This window comes from Galeopterus variegatus, unplaced genomic scaffold (genome assembly GCF_000696425.1).
Source record: "Galeopterus variegatus unplaced genomic scaffold, G_variegatus-3.0.2 Scaffold23782, whole genome shotgun sequence".
In the NCBI taxonomy this organism is placed as follows: Eukaryota; Metazoa; Chordata; class Mammalia; order Dermoptera; family Cynocephalidae; genus Galeopterus; species Galeopterus variegatus.
In genome coordinates, this window is record NW_007749893.1 from 3,131 (window position 1) to 10,253 (window position 7,123).

Sequence of the window (7,123 nt, forward strand, 5' to 3'; positions counted from 1 at the left end):
GGGTGGGGGGCTTGTATAACCCATGCTGGGGGTATGCACCTCAAAAATGTTCGTTTGGTCCAGGGTATGTTGAAATTGGCCATGTACTACAGCAGATGCAGCTGGCTAATCAAACCAGGTTTTGAGGGAGTCATTTCCAATGACAGCAACGATGGCTGAGAAAGCTCAATGAGATGGGCATAGGAAATTCACATTTTATTCAAAAGCCAAGCTTAAAAAGAAAACAAAATAAAGCCAACCATGATCCTTCCTTTAGGCATTCTGCCATTTTAACTGCTGAAGAATGAAAAATAAAATGACCTCAGATTCTTCAAGGTCAAATATGTCATCAAATGGACAACCTGCAGGTATCAGGCCCTCATGGAATCTACTATACTGAAGTTGTCATGATGTCCTGTGTTTGAGGTATTTAAAAAAATTATTGTGACAGTGGATGACACAAAATGGAGCTTCCTGTTGAGTTTTTAAAACATCAACTTCTGTGGACCCAAGGAGAAATTTAGAATAGCACCAACTGAAAAGCAGCCTCAGAGGCGTCGAGTGAGCAAAGCAAGCTCCTTTAGTCTGAACCAACGAGAGGCAGGAGCTACACTGGGGGACAACTGTCAGGAGCAAAGGAACGAGCCCTGCCCACCGTGCTCCCGGCCGGCACCCAGCGGGTGAGGAAGAATCTCCATGTGATCTCCCGGTGTGTCCTCAGGACTCCCAGAGATGTCCACTTAGCACCTGGGGCCACAGCAGGAAAACATGTGCTCCTGGCTATGAGAATGACTGCCACGCTAGAAGAGGCAGGAGTACCCGACTCCCCTCCCTCAAAAACAAAACCCAAATCCTCAGCCCCTTTTCCTCCTCTGGCCGAGAAGACAAGCGTGAACTCCAAGCACCTGCCAAGCCAGGCAGGCCCACTCCCACCAGGGTGAGGTGCGACTGCCTTCTTGACTTGCCTTGCTTCGTTTGGCCACCAAGGGAACAACAAACAAAACAAACTGTTCAGAGCAGATTACAGCACGGTAAACAGAGGTCTAGGAAGACAGCACCAAAAGAGCGGGGAAAGAAAGCCAAGAGACTGGAGCCCACCTTGTTTTTGGTTGGTTGTGGTTTCAGAACGTTGATAGCACCTCAGCAAGACAGGACCAGGGACAGTCACATTAAAACACCATAGCACCATTTTATTTAGACTATTTCAATTCATAAAAATGCTTCCTAGTCCATGAAACACACTTCAGTAACAAAAGGAAAGAGATTCCGGTTGAGGCACATCAGGGATATCATACAGTTTTCCACCAGCTTTGCCTTGGTTTGAGACCTCACAAAGGTTAAGCTTCAAGGAGAAAGTCTGGCTGGATTTTTCACCAAAACCAGGTTACCATCTACTCATCACCAACCATCCTAGCACATCTACTGCTGTTGGATACAAAGCAATTAAGCTCTACTACTTCTTTCCTTGCCTTAGCGCTTTAGAAAATCCCTTGCTCTGCAAGCTACTGTTTCAAAAAGAGGCTGGTGGAAGGGCCAAGAGGGGGCAGGATATGATCTCTTTCCACATGTACCACTGTCATCTTGGTGGGAAGGCAAAGCAGAACCCACGAAACTGGGGTGTGGGAAACTCAGGCCCTGCTAAAAGCCAGACCCAACAACAAAAACTCCAAAAATCCATGCAACACCTTTAGTCATGATTAGATGATTTCTTGAGCTAGCACCAGTTATTTTGTGAGAACCTGCTGCAAAACGATTTTTATTTTAAAAAATCTCTTAGCACAGAACTTTGCAAGTACTTCCCTTGCATGCAACAGGCAGGGAAAACAAAAAGCAAAAAAGGAACCAAACGTTTGCACTGTGTGTGGAAGATATCCGTGGACAGGGCACACGGGGGAGATGACTCTAAGACTCCATCATTTCTTGTTGCTATAATGACTCTTAAAACTTGGTCATGCTGTTAGGTTCTTTAGTTGCAATGGCTTTATTTTTCTTCTCATGATAAAAATGTCTGTTAATCATCTTTAGGACTTAAAAAATGATAGTGCCAGTAAAAAATAAAAATTTGATTTTTCTTTTTAAGAAACCTTAAGCAGCAAGGGGAGGGATAAAGAGCTGTGCATAGTTACTTTTAAACACGTCTAAAGCATGCTAATTTTAATGACAGATTTGAGGTAGGTTATACATGTAGTGTGTAAAAATCAGCATGGGCTGAGCGCGGCAACAGCAAGCACCACCTAACTCTCAGAACACCATTCAGAGGGGAATGGGAATGTCCAATGGAGACTGCCTTGACTTGCCTCTCAGCAGCCTGTTTGCTAATCTGGGAACTTACGAACCAAGACTGTTTGGGTTGGGGTGGGAACAGGCGTTGCATGCTTGTAGCTTGTATTGGTTTCTCTTTTCATCTAATGGCTTTGCTACCAAAGGGTGATGAGGGGAAGAGTATACTTAACATACGTCAGGAAGATTCACACATGCCAAGTATCAGAATCACCTGGGATACACTCAGAACCTTCCAAACCAACAGCCAACCTGGGGCTTCCACGGGCCATACAGACGGTCACATTCTCCAAATGTTTCGTAAAATATTGTATTTCTTGCTTAAGATCATTTAAAATGAAGTTTTCAAGGCACCCCCGCATCTACCTAAGCACGGAGTCAAATGAGACCTGCATAAAAGTACTGATGCGATAAGCAAAACAGCATTTAAAGGACCCAACTTTTCCTCAGAACTAGAAAGTTAGCATGCTCATTAAAGACTCTGCTTCCTTTAGCTTGTCAAACTGAAGGTCAGAGGTTTTCCTATAAATCTGAGTTCTGAATAATTCTAAATCCTGATAAGCTCTTGGGTATTTATTTCAAAAGCAATAATATTTCATTTTTGTCCGGTAAAATAAATGCAACTTTACAGAACATGGTAAAAGTGGAGGATAGACAAAGCACGTTAAATATTCAGCTACTATATACAATTTCTCCCACAATTACATGTTAAAACATACTTTATTCAAGTTGCTGTTTAAATCTAGGCAAAAGTGCTTAAAAAAATCTTTCACTATTTACAGTTAAAACCAGACCACATAAATGCTCAGGACATCTTACAGCGACTCTCCGCCAGTGCTTCCAAAAGCTTACAGTAAACACCCAGTGGGTCGGTACTCAGCTCTTACACAAGGCACCTGGAAGCTCAGGAACTTGCCTTTAGCACTGTCATCTGATTGTGAAACTTGATTTGTGAAAACCCACATCTGAATAAAACTGCTCAATAAATATCTGATGTTTATGTCAGGGCTTGGTGGTCATTCAGTGTGTGGCCATCTTCCCCTCTGTGTCCTGATGAAGCCCCTCCCCCTTCACCACACATATCCACGTGAGTAGCTTGAGATCATCTCTGCTAATACCACAGGAAAAACCAACACTCTAAGAAGTCTGACTTGCTGTAGACGAGTGTTGCTTCCACCTGTCGGGCCCAGCCTCTCAACAATGTCACAAAAATTAAGCACCACATTCTCATTTCAAGGAACTGAACGAATGCACCAGAATTTCAGAACGGGTGTGTTAAAGTGGGTGGAGAAGGGAGGAAGGAAAGGAGAAAATGATCAAATGAGAGAAATGGCACCAATTAGGGAGGAAAATCATAGCAACCTGTTGAAAACGTTTGACTCTTGCACTTTAAAATTAAGTGTAGGCCCCCCTCCCCAATATGACAGCACAGAGGGGGTGGGCTCAGGGTGAGGCATGCACCATTGTCCAATGTGGAAATCCAGGAGTAAAGATAGATGCGTTAACCGCTGTTACACTGGTTTGCTGAGCTCCCGCAGGACGCCACCTGCACAAGAGTCAAGAAAGTCCCAGCACAACACTACAGCACCAGGCTCCGCACAGAGCAACGCTGGTTTTTCACAGCTTGGGTTCAACAACTTCTTGTTTTTAAAGATACAGTAGCCCTTTTCGGTATCAGCATAGACTTTGGGGCATTTAAAAAACTGCCACTAAGACAAATTCCTTCAGCTCAGTATTCATTGGCTTGTCAACGTGGTGGAGACGGCTCCTAAAAGCCACTCAACTCCAGCTGCATCGGGAGGTGCTGCCTAGTGAGCCATGACATCATGTGACTTGATAAATAACGGACAGAGAGGATTCAGTGTGGAGACTAGCAAGCTTGAAGCCGTCTACTTCCAACCTGGATTCTGGGGAGGTCTATGCCAGCATCCCAGGGGCCTGGTCTGGGGTGCATCTGCTCCCCCCAACTCCAAGCCAGTGACTGGAAAAGGGACCCCAGGTGTTTTTCTACAGATTCTCCCATCCTCCCGGAGAGGACAGAGGCTGTCCTGAGGCTCCGATCCCGAAGGGAAGGTGTGTCTGCCGGGAGGGATGGACTGCTGGGTGGCTACAATCCGTGCTTGGCTGAGGGGCACAGGGCTGAGAGGATCTCGTCAGCACCCAGGCCCAGCAGACGGGCAGGGATGAGCACCGCTGGCCTTTCCTGCCGACCCTTTACCATTACTATTGTCGCTTTAAAAAAATCCAATAAATACACATTTTAAATGGAATTTAAAACTACTCCTTTGTGAAAGGACACTATAAACTTTCTTTCCATTATTGTGATATACAAGGACAAAGTTTTAAAAACAAAGAAAACAAAAGCCCCCAAACAAGGGGGGAAAAAAAACCCAACTTGGAGATATAAATATTAAGATCACGAAAAAATCACCCGACAGCCGTAGTTTCTTCTTCAAAGTGCTGGGGAAGGCAGGGGAAGGGAAGGGCGGGTCAGTTCTGAGGTTTGGACCATAAATACATATATATGATATGTGTATCTATATATGTATATATAGATAAAAAGACTTCTGCACCCCCAACCCGCCCCCAGGTGTGAGGGCAAAAGCACCACAGAGGCAGCTCGGGCCAGGCCCGACGCTGAGGTACGCTGGCTCCCTGGCACCTAGATCCAGCGGCTGTAGGGGCCAGTGACCTTCGTGTAGGCGTAGGAGGACACGGTGACCGCCGAGTCTGTGGGCACCGCCAGTGCCTGCCGGGTGGGGACGACCCCCTTCTTCTCCTGCTGGGGCTCGGCGACCATGGTGCCCCCCCACTTGCGCTTCTTCCCATAGAGCTTGGCCTCCTGCTGGCCCAGGCCCAGCCGGGCGGCCTCCTCCTGCCGTGCCCGTGCCCTCTCTGCCAGCTGCTTCATCTTGGCTTCCCAGAGGGCCAGCCCGTGATTGGGCTGGTTGAGGTTCTTGTGCTGGTAGAAGACCAGCGAGATGCGGGTGGGGTGGCAGCGGTTGGGTTTCTTGAGCGGCGTGGTGGCGTGCAGCTCCCGCCGGGCACACTCAATGAGGATGGAGCCGTGAGCTGGGGCCACGGCCACACCGCCGATGTTCTCGTCCAGGAAGTTGTGTTCACTGTCCGACCACAGCTCCTCCTCCTCCTCCTCCGCACCGCCCCCGCCACCCTTCCCCTCCTTCACTGTCCCCTTGTTGGGGGGCTCCTCAGCCATCCCCTCGTCCAGGCTGAAGGGATCCCACAGCTTCTCCTCAGACTTCAGGGCCCCAAACAGCTTCTCACTGGAGCCCAGGGGCATGCCAAAGGACTGCCAGGCTTTGTCCAGCTGGCTCACCCCTGAGGTTGGAATCCCCCCCTCTTCCCCTTTCATGGGGTTCCACAACTTGTCTTGGAACCCAGGACTGCCTTTCAGGGCAGAGTTGAAATCCCCTGCCCCCACCCCCCATGGCTTCTCAGTCAGGCCAGGCCCAGCCAAGGCCGAGATGTTGTTTCCAAACTTGCAGGGGCTCCACGGTTTGCTCTGCAGTCGACCTCCAGCATGGGAAGCTGACTGCTGCCCCTCGCCAGGGAACAGCCCCCACTGGCCATCCGGGAAGTGGGAAGGTGTCAGGCAGCTGGCCCCAAAGGAACTGAGCTTTTCGGGGACTACAGCAGGGCTCTCTCCAGGAGGGAACACACTCCAACTGCTGCCCACACTGTTAGTCCTCTTGGGAGATATGCTTGGGCCTCCTGAGTACTGTCCCCATAGGTGACTGGGTCCCCCATTCTGAGATGCCTCGGGCAAAGGCGTTTTGCCCATCTTACCAGGGTCTCTGGGTACAGATTCAGCCTGAGTCAGTGGGTCTACTGGCTCCTGCTTGATGGATCTGTTGTAGCAATTGGAGCTCTGAACAAAGGGAGAGGGGTCCCTGGACACGGGGTGGATCTGTGGGGCCTTGGGAAGCAGATACTCCTTGGGACCAGGGTAAGCAGGCTGCTGGTGGTGATGAGCAGGGTGGTGGGTGTCTGTGGGAACAGCCTGGCCGGGAAGCTCGGCAAACTCAGCACCACCGTAGGCCGGGCTCAGGCTGTTGTGCAGAGCATGGAAGTCTGGCTTCTTGTCAAAACTGCCACTGCTGCCACTGTGCCCCCAGGCGCCAGGACCCAGGAACTGGGAGGGGAAGACAGGGTTGCTGGAGGGAAAGCTGTAGTAGCTAAACGACGGAAAAGCGTACTTGGAGTGGAAGCCGTTGACGGAGGCCAGGCTGGGCTGTGCATAGTAGGAATGGTAGGAGTACACGCTGCTCATGCTGTACGGGTCAGAGGGCCGGCAGTTGCCCAGCACCGAGTAGCTCTCCACCACCGTGTTGCCGCTGTACTTGAAGGAGCTGAAGTGGTTCTGTGGTTCCACCTTGAGGGAGGGCTTCAGGCTCTGCTGGGACAATCCACCCTTCAGAGACAGGCCTGGGGAAGACAGAAGGCAAGATGGAGAGGGTGCAGAGAGCCGGGATGGGACCGCCCTCTCTCGGGATGGGCAACGCAGGGGAGGCATGACCAAGCCAAGCCCTGGACAGTTTCTGCTCAGTCGTCGCTCAGCACAGGCCCCAGCCGGGGTGGAAGGAGGTGACCCTGAAGCAGCTCATGCAGAGCCCACGGCCCTTCTGCATCCCTCTTCCTCCTCCCTGCCTCAGCGAACTCCAGAAGTTCCCACTGAAGCACCCTCCACCCCCACCCCCCTGCCCCCCAGCATGCCCTGCAGAGTCACTGCAGGGACCAGGGCCAGGAGAGAGGAGAAGTCAGCTGCCTGCCAGCATCCACCCCACACCCACAAACCCTGCTGTCTTGCCGCACACCATGTGCCGTGCAGCGATGCTACTGCTTC

General features: G+C 50.3%; 1 pseudogene; it reads right to left on the bottom strand.

Annotated features, from left to right (window-relative positions):
• Positions 1-4,921: 4,921 nt before the first annotated feature.
• LOC103583517 lies at positions 4,922-6,793 on the bottom strand (annotated as a pseudogene).
• Positions 6,794-7,123: the final 330 nt, after the last annotated feature.